Source organism: Balaenoptera musculus, chromosome 12 (genome assembly GCF_009873245.2).
Source record: "Balaenoptera musculus isolate JJ_BM4_2016_0621 chromosome 12, mBalMus1.pri.v3, whole genome shotgun sequence".
Classification (NCBI taxonomy): domain Eukaryota; kingdom Metazoa; phylum Chordata; class Mammalia; order Artiodactyla; family Balaenopteridae; genus Balaenoptera; species Balaenoptera musculus.
The window spans coordinates 8,557,075-8,576,641 of record NC_045796.1 but is presented as its reverse complement, the minus strand read 5'-3'; the positions used below and the strand labels follow the sequence as shown (position 1 = coordinate 8,576,641).

The following is a 19,567-nucleotide window of genomic DNA, read 5'->3' as shown; positions in this document are numbered from 1 at the left end:
TGGACCCATCAGATTCATCAGATTGAGGGAATTCCCCAAAACAGCCTGGTGCCCTGGAGGAGTGTCTGGAACCATTATGAAATGTGGCAGTTGATTGGCAGGTAAGATATGATCAGTTATCCATGAAAATAAAAAGAAAGCCTGTGAGGAGAAGAGGAAGAAGGGAGACCAGACAACTCAGCAACGGAGGCAGATAAACTCTCCCAAGCAGTCCGTCCCCAGCAATCCAGAAGAGCTTTCCCGTGTGAGTTCACCCTCTCACCACACAGAGAGGAGGCACAGATCACAGGAAAGTCAGAGATGGCCACAGTCTAGAGGCAGAGACGTGTTCTTTATTCCATATAAGTCACAAAACTGGGAGGTCTTTTTTCTTTCTTTTGCTAAGAGATCAACTTACAAATGGGTTTGGGGAAGGGAGTGGGTGAGCTTGGTCAGTTTGGTTGGAAGGTTTAGAAGCCAATTCTTCATACTCCATTTCCTCTTTGTAGAAAATCTGTTTCTGATCATCTGTTACTGATTTATTTAATAAAAATGAAGTTTAACAGTTACTTTTTTTTTTTTTTACATTTTATTTGTTTATTATGTTTTCTCCATCAGAATGAAAGATCCTTGAGGGCAGGGACTTTTGTCTGTATTCCCGGGTACCTAGAATTGTGCCTGTATACAGCAGGCGTTCAATAAATACTTCTGCTGTAGACTGGATGGCATGAGTGAATCAGATCCCTGGGGCTTCTGCAGAGTCTGGTACAGGAAAGGGGGAGCTAGATAGACCCTGCCCCCCTGCAACCTCCCCATTTTAACCTTAAGTGTTGAAAAGTGGGGCGGAGCTGGATTCAGTCTCCTGGGTGACAGGGTCAGGGGGATGCAGAGGGACCCAAAACAGCCTTTGGGGAGGTGTGTGTGTGGGGAGGTGGGTTCCTGACTTCCGGCCTCCTGGCCTGGGTTAGACCCAGGACTCTGAGACAGGACATACATATTTTGGGGAGTCACCCACCAGTCACCAGCTCCCTGAGGAACCAGAAATTACTCTTCGTGGTTTGAAGGCACTTGGAGGGGAGAGGAGGGGGGAGGGGAGAGGAGGGGGGTGGGGAGGGGAGGGGAGAGGGGAGGGGAGGGGGGAGGAGGGGGGGGGGGGGAGGGGGGGGGGGGGGGGGGGGGGGGGGGAGGAGGGGGGAGAGGGAGGGAGAGGGAGGGGAGAGGGGAGGGGAGAGGAGGGGGGGGGAGGGGAGGGAGGGGAGGGGGGGGGGAGGGGAGGGGGGAGGGGAGGGGAGGGGGAGGGGAGGGGGAGAGGAGCGAGCTGACCCTCCTCCCTCCTCCAGTCTCTGCCGGGTCCCAGGCTACCTCTGGGTCTCTGCGCCACAGAGACCTGCCTGTGAGCCCTCTGGGAGGCTCAGAGCCCCCTCTCGGGTGGAGCCCCTGTTTTGGAGCCAGGGAGCCGGAGTCCTGGGTCAGCAGAGGCGTGTGGCCAGTGGCCCGAGGGCTGCCGTGTGTGGCACGGCGGTTGGCCACAGAAGGCCTCGGCCATGCTGAGCTCGGAGCTGCTGCAGCTGGGCCAGCGGCCCGCTTCTCGGCGGAGCGCAGCTGCTGCTGCTTCGCCCGCTTGCGCTTGGCGGGGTTTTGGGGCGCTTGGCGGGGTTTCGGGGCGCCTGGACGATCTCCGCCTTCCGCTCGTTCTCCGGGCGGCGTTTCGGGTTCTCGGCGCAGCGCTGATGCTTCTCCTGCCGGCGCTGCTCCTTCTCCTCCTCCAGGTGCCGGGCGAAGTCCTTGGCCAGCTCTGTCTCCTGCCGGTCCTGCATCTTCCGCGGCCAGGATGTGCGCAGGGCCTTGTCCTGGACCATCTGGGAGACGCTCTTCTTTGAGCGGTCCTTCCACCCCCGCCCGGACCTGGGCTTCCCCTTCGGGACTTTAGGGACCTCCTCCTCCTTCTTCGGTTTCTTGGACGCTGGGGCCTGGGCTGAAGACCCTTCTCTCTTCTCTGGCCCGAGGCCGTCTCTCTCCAGCTGCCCGGCCGGCGGGGGCTTGCTGGGCTCACGCCGATCCCCTGGGGAGCCGGGCTCTGGGGTGTCAGCCCTGTAGTGGCTGAGAGGGCTCGGGACCCGGGTAGGGCTCTGGTGGCCCCGGGCCCGGCTGCAGCTGATGTCGGGGGGACCCCGAGCGCGGCTCCTCCTTACTCTTGGGCAACTCCGAGTCCGCCTCTTCTTGGTCCTGGGAAAACTTCGGCGACTCCCCACTTGGCTTTGGCTGCGGTCGGAGGGATTCAGGACTCGATTCCGGCTGTCTTTGGGGGCGACTCCAGGCCTGGGTCTCGCTGACGCTGGGGGGACCCTGGGCCCGGCTCTGGCCGCTTTCGGGGGGACCCCAAGCCTGCCCCCTCCCGTTGACTGGGTATCTCTGGCTTGTCTCCGGCTGATGTCTGGGAGACCCCAGGCTGGGTGGCCGCACCCTCCGAGGAGACCCGGGCTCCCTCTTTTCTTCTGGGTTCGACTCGAGCTCCACAAGGGCCCGTCTGGCCCGCAGAACTGAGGTGGGGTTCTCGGGGGACTCAGGCTTTAGGCCTTCCAGCCGCCGGCTGCGCCTCCGCGGCATATCCATAGCCCGGCCAGAGTTTCTAAATCTAACAGTTACTTTTAAAATCTTATAATTATACAATCAGATCCATAATTACTAATTAACATGAGATTTTTGAAGATGCATGGTAACTAAATAACCCCTTTAGGATTTTAAGGCATTATATGCGACTATATTTTTTAAAGGCCTCTTTTGGCATAATATGAGTATTTCTGGTACCCAGTTTTATCGGACTAACCCATATAAAGGGATTTAAAGCGAATGAAGAATCCATAAAAGACATATGAAGAGAATGGGAAACACACCCAGTGCTTAAACAGCTAACATGAAAGAGACTATTTTATTATATGTATTCTGGAAGATAATATCATAAAGGGTTTTTCAGGCAGTAAAAAAAAAAAAAAAAAAGACAAAAAACAGTAGAGCTCTTTCTATAAATAAAATCTTGCACATACCCACAGCATGTAAAACTGAGGAAACTCCTCCTATTGGTGGCCAGATGGGGCCCAGGTCCAGCTGCCATCCCCCATCCCTCTGAGGTCCCGACTTGGAATCCCCAGCACTCTACAGGAAAGAGTTTGGAACCCTCTAGAAGCTCCTGCTCCGCTGTTCTCCATATGCATTCAGAAGTCCATGAGTAAGTGGATTTAAAATGTGAGAGGAGAAACGTTAGACACAATAAAGGATTTTCAAAGCATTGAACTGAAAGCCCCAAACAGAATTCCAGTGGCTTCTAATTGTTGATAAAAGGAAGTACAAAAAGCATCCCCTTTAAGGCCACTCATGATCTGGGGTCAACCTCTCTCTCCAGCCCAGTCTTCCGCCATCCAGCCCTGCACCTTGTACCATGCTGTAACCCTCCGCTGTCCTGTCTGCACCCACCTGTGGCACTGAAATGGGGAGAGTCTGAATGGGATGTGCTGTAAGAATAACATTGAATTCTGAAGATTTAGTGTGAATAAGGAACGTAAGTATCTCAATAATCTTTATATTGGTGGCATCACATTTTTTTTTAAAGATTTATTGATTGATTGATTGATTGATTGCTATGTTGGGTCTTCGTTTCTGTGCTAGGGCTTTCCCTAGTTGCAGCAAGCGGGGGCCACTCCTCATCGCAGTGCGCAGGCCTCTCACCATCGCGGCCTCTCCCGCCGCGGAGCACAGGCTCCAGACGCGCAGGCTCAGCAGCCGTGGCTCACAGGCCCAGCCGCTCCGCAGCACGTGGGATCCTCCCAGACCAGGGCTCGAACCCGCGTCCCCCGCATTAGCAGGCAGACCCTCAACCACTGCGCCACCAGGGAAGCCCGGCATCACATTTTTGACATATTGGGTTAAACAAAATATATTACTAAAATTACTTTTACCTGCTTCTTTCTCCTTTTTTAGAAAAATGTAGCTGTTAGAAAATGTACCTTACATATATTGCTTGCATTTGTGGCTGTTTGCAGCCAGTGGTCTGGCTGGTAACACAGGTGGCCCTTCTGGGGCATCCATGGGCAGTGGGGGGGGGGGGACCGTAGAGAACCAAAGTACGTGCCCCTAGTGAGGCAGAAATGTGGGCCCAGTTGTCTCTAGGTCTCCCGAGTTTATAAAAAGACGTTGGACATCTGGTTGTAAATGTGTGTGGGGAATGAGTTGTTCATGAGTGTGCATGAATTTTCCAAACTTTTAAAGGTTGGCAACTATTCCATAATTTTAAAAACTAATCTAGCACAACACTGTTCAAGCCAAACAAAATATGTCAGGAGCCAGACCTGGCCCACAGACCGCCAGTATGTGCGATGCTCTTCACTCTTTCCATCTTCCCAAGGACTGTGCGTCTAGCTGCTCTGCCCCACGTCAGTTGGGAGGGCTTCCCAGGCCGGTTCCCATATCTTCCCATCCCCAGCATCTCATCTGTGGCACCAAATATGCTAAGTAGATGATTGTTAAATGACTGAATGAATGAATGTGTTCTGGAATCTTCTTACTTGGAGGTTCTTCAATGGGAAATATTTTTTCCGGGGTCTGAGTTGTGGTCCTGCCCTGAAGGGAAATGGGGAACCAGCTACTTTACCTCCCAAGACCCTTCTCATTTGAACAAACACTGCAGAACATCCATTTCTTGGAACAAAAGGAGTTCCTGAAGGTTCTTTTTGTGTTAGTGTTGAAAATATTTTTAAAAGTCAGAGAGTGTGTGATTCCTCCAGCTCCATTCTTCTTTCTCAAGATTGTTTTGTGTTTCCATACACATTTAAAAATTTTTTGTTCTAGTTCTGTGGAAAACGCCATTGGAAATTTGATAGGGATTGCATGGTATCTGTAGATTGTCTTGCAAAGTACGGTCATTTTAACAATACTGATTCTTCCAATCCAAGAACACGGTATCTCTTTCCATCTCTTTGTGTCATCTTCAGTTTCTTTCATCAGGGTCTTATAGTTTTTGGAGTACAGGTCTTTTGCCTCCTTAGGTATAGAAAAGTATAGGTAACACTTCCCTAAAAGGTCATAAAATTATTATACATCCATGTTTACTAAATAATTAACCTCTATTTTGTAAACCGTAAGAATCACAATTCTCAGATCATTTATATGAGAATATCAAGAATGCCTCTGAATTCTTGCAATCTGTATTTTGAGCTAGGACCATACGGTGCATTGTGAAAGGATTTATTTAGACGATGTGTGAACTTAATATATGTTAATTAATAAAGCTGAATAGTTTTTAACATGTTTTTTGAAAAGTTGAAACTGAAATACTGGATTGATTGATTGATTGATTTATGCCTGTGTTGGGTCTTCGTTTCTGTGCGAGGGCTTTCTCTAGTTGCGGCAAGCGGGGGCCACTCTTCATCGCGGTGCGTGGGCCTCTCACTGTCGCGGCCTCTCCTGTTGCGGAGCACAGGCTCCAGACGCACAGGCTCAGTAGTTGTGGCTCACGGGCTTAGTTGCTCCGCGGCATGTGGGATCCTCCCAGACCAGGGCTCGAACCCGTGTCCCCTGCATTGGCAGGCAGATTCTCAACCACTGGGCCACCAGGGAAGCCCGGAACTTAATTTTTAAATGACTTTTACCTGGAGCCACAGGACCTGGGGCAGCTTCCGCGCTCCTCAGGGCCAGGGCTTAGGTGCATCTGTGGAGGAAGTGACTTCGTGTCCTGGTCCGTGAGCGGCCAGGTGCCCCCAGGCTGTGCGTGGCTGGCGGTGAACCCAGGTTGCTCAGGAGGCCACGCAGATCGGAGTGTTCTGCACCCCCTGCACCCTGAGTCATCGGATCCCGGTGAGAACAGGTGGACTTACACAGCCATACGCTTGCCAACATCCTATTTTAATAGTAACATATACACTACAACATTTCAGAACTCCTGGAGGTTTAAATTCTTCAGACGGTTTTTTTTTTCAATCTAGTGATTTACAATGTAACCACTTAAGTGTTAACCTTACTTTTCTGAGCCCCACGGCACAGTCACTTCCCTCACTGTCCTGAGTCCGTGAGAGGAGGAGCTGATACCCAAGCAGAGACACCGGCCGCGTGGCCCGGACGGTGCAGGAGGTGCAGAACACTCCGACCTGCGTGGCCTCCTGAGCAACCTGGCGGCTTGCTGCCTGCGTTTCGGTACTGCACTAACACAATCAACTTTTGAATTTGAAAACTTTGCCGTTTTCAAGTAACAACAATGAACATCAATCAAAAATCCTAAGTACTTTACATCACCATGTGGGAAGCCAGCCAAAGTACCTACCAGGAAAACCTGGAGAAAAATAAGAAAATGGGCAAAAAAAAAGAGAAAGAATTAAAACCGGCTCTCTCTAGGAATGAAAAGGTAATCTAGGAACTTGAAAACGCGACTGCTGAGTACGCTTGAGAAAAGATTTGTCTTTCCAGTTACCAGCACATTGATCTTGGGCTCTGCATTTACTAAGTTCCTTCCAAAACCTTGCATGGACCTCAGCAACACGGTCACAAGATCATGTGTTTTTGGTAAAGTGCACACAAGTAGGATATTTTGGCTGCTCATGGCCAAGACCGTTGTCTCTCTGCCCTTCAGCTTCCCCCTTTGTCATATCTCCCCCCATATCAGGTGGAACTGGAAAGTCAGCGGGCCTGTGGGTGATCTGTCTAAAGAGAAGTTGAGTTGAGCTTAGTGTGATACATACATGTGTATCATTTCTCTCTCTCACACACACACACACGTATATAGATATATCTCACAGCCGTTTCCACACACAATTACATCATTGCCAGCTGATGTAGGAGCAGCTTCCAGGAATTCTCCTGCCTCCCCCCTGCTGAGTCCCCCAGGTCAGACACAGATGTACAAAGACTCAGGAATTATTGCAACATGAATGTGAGCTCCAGTGCCTGACCCTGGATGCTTGTGAGCAGTGGAGGAGAAACAAGGTTCAAATGTACAGAATCAGAAGTTACCCCACAGAAGTTCCTCCAGCATCAGGAACGAGAATTGGAAGCAGAGGATTTAGTTCTCCTTGATGCCTACTCAGAATTAAAATTCTCTCTTACCAGGATTATACTGCATAACGCAGTGTGTGGAACTGTAAATACGTTGTGCAGCTTTGTTCTTCTTTGTTGGGAACAGTGCAGAATAGAATTGATCAGAGCTCCTGTGTTCAGGGATAAAGACGCAGACGTAGAGAATGGCCTTGAGGATACGGGGAGGGGGAAGGGTAAGCTGGGACGAAGTGAGAGAGTAGCACTGACATACATACACTACCAAATGTAAAATAGATAGCTAGTGGGAAGCAGCTGCATAGCACAGGGAGATCAGCTCAGTGTTTTGTGACCACCTAGAGGGGTGGGAGGGAGGCTCAAGAGGGAGGGGATATGGGGATATATGTATACACATAACTGATTCACTTTGTTATACAGCAGCAACTAACACAACATTGTAAAGCAATTATACTCCAATAAAGATGTTAAAAAAATAAAAGTAAGGAGAAAAAAAAAAAGAACTCTTGTGTTCAGAGGGCATGAACTTGCAGCAGGAATCCAAAAAGTTGAGTGTGTCCATAACAGCCCCTAGGGAAAGGAAGATTGATAGAGATTTTCCCAAGTTTGATAATGATCCAAAAACTTTACACGACATCATCAAAAATGAGTTGAGAAGCTAAAGGAAACATTTCTAAACTATCAGATGGTAAAACAACCAAGCTCAAAAGAAGATTGAAGTAGCTTTTCATTTTCTCTACAAAAAATAGTATAAAATTGTTGCTAAATGAAGAGGTGATCAGGGTATGCAGCCAAGTGTCAAGCGCTCCCTTCGGCAGCACATATACTAAAATTGGAACGATACAGAGAAGCTGTTTTGTTCATGGATGTGTCCTCAGAGGCCTAGAGCAAGGCCTGGCACACAGTAAACATTCAATAAATGTCTACCGAATGAATGACCTCCAAAAAAAAAAAAAAAAGAATATGCAGCCAAAAAAGTAGGAAAAGGGTATTACAGTCAGGCAGCTAATTAATAAAAATAGTATGATATTTTTCTAGGTCTAGACAGCTTTTTATTTGACAGCTTTTTAAAATTTGTAACATACTGTGGCTTATCTTCTCATTCCAAATTAATATTTTCACTATGTACCTAATTTCATGTTAAAATTTTTATATTCTTTTTCTTAAAGAGGACAACTCCCAAATTGTGTAAGCTTCAGGCCCCACGAAACCAGATCCGCCCCTGCCCTTGGGTGAAAGTGGAGATGACATTCAAGAGAAATGTGAGACACACATTTTCCTACTGGCGGAGGAGGAAAAAAATAAGGTAAAAAAAAAAAAAAATTGTAATGACAAAATAACTGAAGCAGGAAAATTTGAAAATGGCTAAAATTCAGCAAAGAAAAATGAATCCTCTAGCCTATAGGTCTGCAACCTCCCTCCTCAGCAGGTTTTCTTCCAACAGCAAGAGCATCCCCAGGGTTCAGCCTGGATGACAAGCACTAAACAGGCTTCCAGAACATGTCCACTGAATGTCCTAATTCAGAACCTGCCTCCCCCGCCCCTTGCAAGACCTCAGCCTGGCCCCTGGAGCTCCAGGCCAGATAATGAAATCCAGCCTCTGCCTTGTAGCCCTCAAAGATGGCTCATTCCCATAGGTAGATGCTGTTCCCCATGAATGAATGGGAAGCAATAGACTCAGGGTCTCAGGGCCTTACGATTTGTGTCTCTTCTACCCACCATGAGGATGAAGTTGTCCTGAGCCACTGATGCTCTATTCCATCGCTGGTTGTGCAAGGAGCAACCATGTTAAGCACAAAGTCTCCCTTCCAGCCCAGGCCCTGTCAATACATACTTGACCCACCCATACATCATGTACTGTTTGATTTGCTCATGCAGACAGAAACGGAAACGGGCTTCCTGTCAAGACCAAAGCTTTCCCTCTCCCCAGCCCATCTCACTTGCTACTGGTCCTTATTTGAACTTGGTCTTGTCTTGCTAACTCTAGACTGTGGCTCTGACATCAGCTTCTGGCCTCTCTTCCGTCTTGGCAGCTCTTCAGACTCCATTCCTGGCTTGGGAACCCTGGTTTTGCTGTGCTTAGTCTGCCTTCCTGCTCCCTCTCCACCCAGAAACAAGACCATAGGGCCCCACAGAGGTCCCTGCACCTCACAGAATCTCCCAGTCTCTGCCCTCTGCTCCTTCTCTGTGCCCTTGGCCTTGCTCATGCTGCAACCTTTGTTCCCAGGCCCTTCCTATTCTTCTTTCTCTGCCTGTTTGATTTTGAACGTTGATTCTGGGCTCTGGGTCGGCAGCCACGTCCCTCCTCCATGCTTGGCTAGCTCCCCGAACCCAGGCCAAGGCCAGATCCCTGGAGACCCACTGCCAAGGAAAGGAAGTTGAGCACACGCAGTCCAGTTTTGCTTTTTCCCTGTGTCTGAACTTTCCTGTTGCCCCAGATGAGCACACCCACACTCTAGACCCTACTCCACAGAATTTCGCTGACTCACCCTTTCCAACGGTGGGATGAGGACATTGGCAACTAAGTTTATCAGGATAGAAGGGTTGGGAGTTATCTGGCCCAACACTAAGTCTGGAGCTATGACATCACCAGCACCCTGGAGTACCCAGTTTTGTTAACCCCTAGGTTCACCCAGCTCACTTCCCTCCTTGTCTAGAAACCAACCAGCTTCCCAAGATCAAAAACGCGATATGCAAAAACTTGCAGGAGATTATGCATGCTGCAGGCCTCATTGTCTGATTTAAGCTTTGTCTAGGAACCTCTGTGTAATGGCCAAGCCTGAGAACGTGGTCACACATGTGCATCCTTTCATCTTTCTTCATTTCCAGGTGGTGATGTATTTTTATGGTTTTTCAGAATGAGGAGGTACAAATGGCTGGTGTAGTAAAGAAAACCTTCCAAACAGTTTATATTTAAAATAAACTTAATCCAAACACTTTGATATAAAGCAAATTAAGTAGAAAAAATATTTTTGACAACAAAAAAAATGTGGGTAATTTCCTAAACACAGCATTTTGTTTATTGCCGAAAGGTGTTTCGGTGTTTCATCAAAACTTGTAGCTATGTCAGAACTTGCAACATCAAGAAGGCAACTTCGAAGGGAGTGTCCATCAGGTACCATATCTGAGAAGTTAAGCTAAAAAGGCTGATAAAGAATTAAGATGAGATAATTCCAACTTCAAACTTTGAAATATCCAAATTCTCCACTTCAGCTGGATTCCAACCAAGTGAAACGTATTGAGAAATTAGGTCTCGGTCTTCATGAGACAGAGTAAAGCTGAGAAGTATGGAGTGACAGGAGGTAGCAACTTCCAGGGTGACAAACTTCCCCTGAGCTTTCTCCGGACTCTCATGGTGATGGGTCTCATCTGGAATTGCCACCAGTCATGAACAGATACCAAAAGATCACATCTGGTAAAAGGACCACAGGCCAAAGTGACATTGCCAGCATGGGTTGGCCTGGATTTTGTCCCATGTTCTACCCCGAATTCCTTTTGAAACAGTGATCCTGTGTGAGGCATGGCTGTCCTCCAAAGACTTCAGATTTAGAAGTTGTATGATATTCCCTCAAATCTTGTTCTTTGCTCCTGTTACTAACTCATTTTGAACTGATTATACATTAATTGCTATAAGCCTTTCTTGAACAGTTGCGTACCATGTCTAATCGCCCTTGTAGACATATGAGGGCTCTGAGGTTCTGGTTCCACTTGGGATATGATGTCCCCAAACCCAGAACTGAGCACGGGGTGGTTGCAGGGGATGGGGAGCAGCCCTTGATCACCAGATGCAATGTAAAGAGCCAGTGGAAGTCAACTGCATTTGGATAAACTAAAATCAAAGACAGGCCCATGGTCCAGCGGAGTCACTGACCCAACAAGGAAGGCAGGGAGGCAGGGTCCAGGTAATGGGATGACAATGAGGGTAGAGGTGGGTTCTGAGCAAAGGGTGAGAAGCGTAGTTTTAGCAGATAAATACTTCACAGGCAACTTCTCCAATAACCAGTCTCTTCTAAGCTCATCAACCTGTGACTATAAAATAAATTTGTCTTCCTTTTAATAGCATATTTTCACTGTAGTTATTCCCTGGTGCCCTAACTGCCAGTAGTAGTATCTCCCAATTACATCTTCCCAGATATTTTTTGGGCACTACCTATATTGGTTTATCTGTTCTTGCATAACAAATAATCACAAACTAGCAGTTTAAAAAACACACATTTATTATGTCACAGGTTCTGTGATTCAGGAATCTAAGCATGATTTAATTGGGTCCTCTACCTCAGGGTCTCCCACAGGCTGCAATCAAATTGTCAGCAAGGGCTGGGGTCTCATTTGAAGGCTCCACTGGGGAAAGATTCATACTCAAGGTCAAGTGGTTGCTGGCAGGGTTCAGTGCCCTGCTGACTGTTGGCCAGAGGCCACCTCAGTTCCTGCCACATGGGCCTCTCCAACATGGCTTCTTGAGGGCAAGTCAAGAATGCAATAGAGTCTGCTAGCAAGACAGAATCACAACCTTATATAACCTGATCAGAGAGGAGACTCGCCGTCACCTTTGTTCTCTTCTCTCGGTTAGAAGCAAGTCAGTCAAGGGGATGGACTGCATAAGAGTGTAAGTGCCAGGGTCATCGTGGGCCATTTTTGAAGCTGCCTTCTACACCGCCCCCCCCCACCAGAATGAGTTGCTAAGGCCCCCTGGCTTCTTCCCTGGCTCCCACTGCTGCCTTGGTTGCTGGTGGCCCCAGGGAGACCACACTAATGCTCATGCTCCCCACAGCAAGAGTGAGACAGGAGTCTGTCCACGGTGACACTTTACCAAGAGCCCTTGGGATTAGAAAAGCACAGCTCAGAGAGTGGCCCACAGCTGCTCCTGGAGGGTGTGCTCTCAGGGTCCAGACACAGGCCCCAGCGTGACCCCAGGGGTGCCCTACCAGACAGCCCCCACCTGGATCCCAGCCCACAGCCACGCGGCAGGCCCTGGATCCCACCCACCCCCAGAACTGCCGCAACTCTCCTTCGCTCACAGCCTTCTTTCCCCAGATGTCCGACCCCAGGATTCACCTTTCCTCTGATGACCGGGTTGGGCACACCCATTCCCTTCCAGTGCAAAGTCCCTTCCCACCTAAAGTGTGTGGTCCGGCTCCACGGTCTCAACAGGACATTCACGGTCCATCAAACACTCCAAAGCAAGAAAGTCCATAATCATCCACCACCCATTCCTGCAGTGCTACTTATTCAGTCTTAGAAAACACCATGCAGAAGACATAAACCTCCAGCCCAGGGTGTGAGCCACGCCGTTCCCATCCTTCCCGTACTTTTCCCTCCAGGGTCAGGGGAAGAGAAGATCAGCCAGATGTTCCCACTGCCTTTGCCTTTAGCTCCCAAGTGCTTGGGAGCAAGTGCTTGGCACACACACCCCTAAGAACAATAATGCTCGGGCGTAAGACAGCCCAGCTGTGGGGGCAACGGCGCCAGTGATGTGCTCAGATGATATTGTTGAACACAGCATCTCAGCCTGGAGCATCTTTGTTTGGGTTACGTTGCTGCATTCAGGGTTTCCTCTGGGCAATGGGTAGGCAGTCTTTCTGTGACCAAATGTCTCTAATAGAGATATTCTGATCTCTACCTCAAAAAGCAAACAACCTTTTTGGCTCCTAAAGTTTCTGTCTTTTCAGCTTCAAAATAATGCAGTAGTTTAGTCCCCACCAGGCACTCTCGAACGATCCCCAGAGTACGGGGTGATGAGGATGCTTAGGAGGCCCAGCCGTGCTATTTTCTTGGATGGCAGGTGCTGTCGTTTGTTTTCATTAGGATAAAGCAGCCCTTTAACATACTTGGTGGACCCTTACTTCTCCCAAACTCCAAGTGGTACTTTCTTCTGCTGTTCTGGGATGCAGTAAAGGAGTCTAGTGGTGTTTGTGCACCCAGTTCAATGCAGAGATGACATGTCAACTGGCCATTGTCATCACCGCCATGACAGGAAGGCAGAGTCCATGGGCGGAGCAAGGCACACGCGTCTCCCGGTTGGGTGGAACTGTCCCCTCCTCTGAAATGTCACACACCTCCTGCCCCACGCTTGCGCTGCCCAGGACAGAGGAGACTTGACTGATGGACGCTGCCCCATCATCCACCCTCCGATACTTCAGAAGGAGCTGTGTTCCGCAGCGTGTGTCACTTTGGATGGTGAGAGGGTAGTTAGGAAGATGAAGAGGAGGCGGTCGGGGGATTCTTCTCTGTGGTCGGCGTGCTGGAAGGGGACCCACAATCCGTTTTAGGGAGGACTCTTGTCCCAGTTGTGTGGAAGGTCTAGAAGGCAGAGAATCTTGGTGGGGAAGGGTTGAGGAATAATATTTCCCACTTCAGCTTGGCCTGTGAGAATGAAACGATGCCAGCTGAAAGCACTGCCAAGCACAAATTCATACACTTCAAAGAAATTTTTTATTTTTTCAATCAGAAGAGACACGAAATTCCAGACTCTAGAATTTTCAGTTCCAAATTGTTGAATTGCTGAGGTTGCAGTCTTTCCGAGAGTCTGTTTGGAGAAAGCAGCAAACACATGAAAAGGAAAAACTGTGTTTTACCCAAATGAGCTCCCTGAATTTGCAGAGTATGTTATTAAGCAAAGCCGTGTTGGGACAGAATCAGTTCACATTCTTAAAGGGTGACGCTCTGCGACGCTTCAGTCTCAGGACTGGCAAAGCTCTGGAGAAACGACAGAGAAGGAGAACTCAAAAGTAACCGAGAATCTGGAGTTTAACGTGGGAAGGAAGAAAGGCAGGCGCTTCTCAAACGCTTGGCTTACTTTGCTTACTTTCTGCTGGCGTGAAGTGGAACGCCCCAGATCCACGCGGGCAGCCCCGCGGCTGGCCGGGGGCCTGGAGGAGCTGGCATGGGGTGGAAGCCCCCCTCACCCCACCGACCGCACGCCCCAGTGCGGGAAGCAAACCGCACAACTCTCCGAGGGGCGCCTCACGCATCCATCTTTAATGCCTCTGTTGATATTGACGGGACACTTCCTGGCACATGGAGCACCTAAGTGTGAAATTCATCCTGCCATGAGCATTAAACAAGCACCTATGGTATACCAGTCAGAGAGTCCTCAGGGAACTTTCTGGGGAAACATGTGAAAAGAACAGTCTAGAAGTCCCAGCTCTCTGGGCTGTTGAGGAGCCAGGGAAGGGGCCCCTGCAAGAGCACAGGGCAGCACGGGTAGAGTGGGGTAACCTTGCTCAGCCAACAGCACAAGAGGGCCATTTGTGTTTAGGATGTTCCTTTGCATGTAGGACTCTTGGTGGTTTTATTCCCAAGCGGCCTTTATTGGAAAAAGAAAAAAGACTCTAGTGATCTATAATTGCTGTGTAGGCATCTTGAAACTCAGGCAGACATTCAGTGAGTAATTGTATGGGTCACTTGCTGTGTGTTTGACACTGTGCTAGGCACAAAGAACTCCACAAAGTCAAAAAGAGAGAAAAAACTACGTAAGTAATAAAGTCACTGAGCCTGCCATCAGGGTGCTTCCAGTCTAGTGAGGAAACAGCCCTGAAAGGCTGCATGACGCCATGCAGATTGCTATAGAAAGAGGCTGGGCCATTTCCTTTGCTGTGCAAAAGCTTTTAAGTTTAATTAGGTCCCATTTGTTTGATTTTGCTTTTATTTCCATTACTCTAGGAGATGGACCCAAAAAAATATTGCTGCAATTTATGTCAAAGAGTGTTCTGCCTATGTTTTCCTCTAAGAGTTTTATAGTGTCTAGTCAAGTGGCAAGACTTTTCCGAAGGAGTCAAAACGTATGGAAAAAATGGATTAGAAACAAAACAGCTTTAATCCATTTTGAGGGTTTTTTTTTTTTTTTTTTTTGGTACATGGTGTTAGAGAATGTTCTGATTTAATTCTTTTACATGTGGCTGCAGAATGGAAGAAAATATTTGCAAACGATGCAACTAACAAGGGATTAATTTCCAAAATATACAAAACAGCTCATGCAGCTCAATATAAAAAAAACCAAACAACCCAATTTAAAAACAGGCAGAAGAGCTAAATAGACATTTTTCCAAAGAAGACATACAGATGGCCAACAGGCACATGAAAAGATACTCAACATTGCTAATTATTAGAGAAATGCAAATCAGAACCACAATGAGGTATCACCTCACACCAACTATCATATGATATCACTTATATGATGAATCTTAAAAAAATGATAAAATGAACTTATTTGCAAAACAGAAACAGACTCACAGACATAGAAAACAAATTTATGGTTACCAAAGGGGAAAGGGGGGCATAAATTAGGAGTTTGGGATTAACAGATACACACTACTATATATAAAATAGATAACCAACAAGAACCTACTGTATAGCACAGGGAACTATACTCAATATCCTGTCATAACCTATAATGGAAGAGCATCTGGAAAAGAATATATATATATATATATATACACAGAGAGAGAGAGAGAGAACTGAATCATTTTGCCGTACACCTGAAACTAACACAACATTACAAATCAACTATACTTAAATTTTTTAAAAAAAGGAAAGAAAAAGATCGGGTGAGAGAGGAGGCTCAGAGGAAGAGGGAGAGTCAGCAGAGGTGAGCTTGAAATGCCTCCCAAGAGAGCACAGAGTGTGCCAGGAGGGGTGCAGGGGGCTGGCAGGGAGGAAGTGGAGATTCCACCAGAGGGTGAGGGGGTGGCAGGGCCCTGGCAGGTCCCAGGATGTCTGGGCAGGTGTGGTGTTGGGGCAGGGAGTGGTGTGTGGGTGGGAATGAGCTTGAGGAGGGACGAAGTGAGAAGGCAGATCAGGAGGGGCCAGGTCCTGGAGGGGAAGGGACCAAGCCAGAGGGTCTGGATTTTCTGCTTCAGGCAATGGAGAGTCAATGAAGGGCCAATGAAGGGTTTTAAGCTGAGGAATAACAATATTTGCTTTAAAAAAAAATGTGTATTCTTTTCTTGAGTACAAAGTAATGCCCACTCATTGAAGAAAACTTGGAGAGTGCAGAAAACACTAAGAAGAAAGTTGGAATGAATAAAATTTATCGAAAATTAGAAATCGCAATCCCACCACCTAAAAAGAATGATAAGCATAGTAAACTGTGAGTATCTAGTGTTTTCCTTGCTGTCTTTTATAGATAATGTGGTTGGGGGATTTGGTGGGAGATGAAGAGGTGAGACCCCCTGAGAGGTCACCTCATCAGTCAAGGTGAAAAGAAAGAAGAAGGTAGCCCAGGGGAGGGCGGAGCCTCACGCCTAGACTTTCAACAAGGTTCCCAAGGAGTTGCAGTTTACCTTCTTCCAGGTGAAGAGAACAACATTCATAGGCAGCGTTACCTGAGAAACTCAAAAATACTGTGAAAATATTTTCAACAGCCAGAAGCTCTTACTCGTCTTTTCATCGGTTTCCTTTTCATAATGTTTAGAACACCGGGCTAAGGAAGGGAGGGAAGAGAATTAAGAGGTGGGAACCCACGGATGCTGTGACAATTCTTAGAGACTTGTGCTAGGTGTGATGCTGTGTGCATCCCCCACATCACGCTGGGCCAGTGTTACCAAAATGTCCAGCCCTCGCTAGCATTTTCTCACTCATTTGTCACTTTGTTTATTCTGTTTTGTTTGTTGTCCGTCTCCTCCAACTAGAAAGTAAAATCCTTGGACAGAGAAGTGTCTTTCTTGTTTAACCACGGAATCTCTGTGAAAGACCATCCACACCTCAACCGGCTTGCTCTCTGGTGAATCGGATGGGATAGGGCTTACAAAAACATCAAGCACAGTCCAATGTAGGGCGCTGTTTTTACAGTATTGCTTTAGCTGGCTCTTCACTAGCTGAGCCCTGTGCTCTCCAGACGTTTATCCAGAAGCGTAACTGGGGAAAGAGTCGGGCAATCAGCTGTTTCCAGTTGGCCAGGTCTTCTAGGGCTTTCACTGAACTGTTGGGCTTTCTGACCTCTGTTTCCCACAGGAGGCCTGGAGTCCCTGTAGGTCTCGCAGAGTTCCAGTAGGATTTATTCAGGAGGTGCCTGTGCTATTTAATGTTGATAATGAACCCCCCCACTTCCGCTGGAGAGCCAGTGTACATGGAGGTCCCCACAGCAGACTGAATTCCTCAAAGGTGGCTGAACCAATACACAGCCCATCCCACACACTCAGGCAGTACGATCGACACATCTGCAAAGCAGGGTGGGGCGGGAGGTCCATGTTCCCTCCCCTCGAACCAGGGCAGACCTTGGTGACCGCCTTGGCCGGTAGAACACAGTGGGAAGGGTGCCACAAGCCTGCCAAGGCCAGGCGTAAAGGCATACAGCTCTGCCTGGCTCTCTCTCTATCTTGAGGTGGTCACACTTAGCAGCTGGTCATCCAGGCCACATGGGGGTGAGAGTCACGTGGGGGTGTCCTGGCCCACAGCCCCAGCTGGGCCCCCAGCTAACAGCCAGCATCAATGACCAGATATGAGATTCATGAGCCTTCGGATGATTTCAACCCCCAACCTTTGAGTTTTCCATCTGAGACCCCAGGAGGCACAGAGCAGAGACAGGCCACTCTGCTGTGCCCTAACTGAATTCCTGATGCACAGAAACTGTCCTAAATAATAAAGGATAATCGTTTAGGCCACTAAGTTTTGGGGTCATTTGTTATGCAGCAACAGATAACTAATACACTGCCTTCTCGAGACCGCACGGTTTTCACTCCCAGCATATGTGCACCTCAGTATAAGAAATAACACGGATAGGGGGGTTGACCATCTGGCTAGAAGAAGGGTCTAGGGGATTTGTATCAAAGCTATGCTTGCTTCCCGAGCACACTATTTTCACGTGGGGTGACTGAGGTAGGACATGATGGAGACGCTCGTAGTTAGAGTCACAATACCTGTGCAAGCATCTCTGCAATTGAGCAACCCTGTAAGTGCATTTCGTCCATAACTTCCATAACTTGGTGAAAGCAGTCCGAAGCTCTTCTCATTGATCCCTAAGAAGTGCTAAATAAGCTGCTAACTTGAGAACTAGACATATTCTTGGGTCTATAATGTTATTGGGGTCCCCAGTGAATGGAAGTGGACCTACCCTATCCACACTCCCACCCCCATATGCACTGGACCTCCGATTGTGTCAGTGCTGGAAATGGTGCCAGCTCCATCTTTGGAAGTACAGGCCATTTTGAGGACTGTGAAAAGACATGCAATGACCGCCAAAGTCTGTGTTAATGTTATACATCTGGAATAAAACAAGAGGACGGTGGGCGACATCATCCTAGCAGTCAAGAAGCCCAGAGAATAAATGGCTTCCAAAAAGTATTTCCTTAGATGCCTGCAAGTCTCAACGCTAGCGAAGTAGCCATGGGGATACAGGACTTGACGAAGGGCAAGCCCAGAGTGTATCCCATTTCTGTAAACCAGCGGCCTCCCACATGTTGGCCTGCACACACTGAGCAGTGGGCGTGGATAGCTTTCTCCACTCTGAGTCTTTTCTTAGGAAATAGCAAGACTTTTCGGAAGGAGTCAAAACGTATGGAAAAAATGGATTAGAAACAAAACAGCTTTGGAGAAGGGAGAGAAATAACGGAGCCGTGTCTTATTTGTCAAGCTTGCTTCCTTGAGGACACCTTGCTTGCTCCTTGATGCTCACAGCTTTCCCCTCTGGGTAAGAAGGCAATTCTCTCTGGTTCACCCTTGAATGAACCGCAGTAAAAAATGTCTGGGGTGGCAAGTGTCAGGCTGATGTAAGGGGAGTAGATAAATGAGAAATGCAGGGTTACACCCTTTCCAGGGAATGGTTGAAAATGTGCCATCGTTCCTGAAAATCTATGAACTGCTTTCAACATTTGAGAATGAAGAGGGAATGTCTAGAGCTCTAAAAAGGGAAAGGGGGTACGTTTAGGGCTAGGGGATCCTTGCCTTTGTATATTTAAATGGCTGTTGTGATCACGGGTACTAAACTTTTTTTCTCTCTATGAGAAAGCTGCGGGTTTTGTTTTTTTAAAAAAGGGAAGATCACGCCGTCTCTAATTTTGTTAGGGGAATAGCCTTTATTATAAGAATACTTGTGATTTACCTAAAATGGGTATTACAGACTGCAAAATAGAAAATAGATCTTTCTGATATCCTGTTGCGGCATTTCACCTGAGTTTAATCTGATTATTAACTTTAGAGCTGAAAGCTTTTCGTCACTCGGAAAATACAACTCCACAAAACCATTGCTGAGGGAGGGGAATGATTCCTGTTCAGTGGACCTACAAAAGACAAAGTCAAATTGGAAAACCAGGAGACAGATAGCCAGGGTCTTTTCTAAACTTTTCAGAGAACAGTGTTTCTGCTTAATCAAAATATAGATTCAAATCCAACAAACATTTTTGAGACCTCTTTTGTGCCAAAAATATATATGTATAATATGTAATATATATATATGTGATTTATATATATGAGATATATATATATATATATATATATATATGTATATCACACAGACACACACACACACACAGATATAATACAAACAAGAAAACAGATTGAGGTGAAGAAAGCTTGACAACAAGGTAGGATGGATTAAATCCCACAAGTAAGGGAAACC

General features: G+C 47.5%; 1 pseudogene; it reads right to left on the bottom strand.

Moving 5' to 3' along the window:
* Window positions 1-833: 833 nt before the first annotated feature.
* On the bottom strand, window positions 834-2,592 carry LOC118905438 (annotated as a pseudogene).
* Window positions 2,593-19,567: the final 16,975 nt, after the last annotated feature.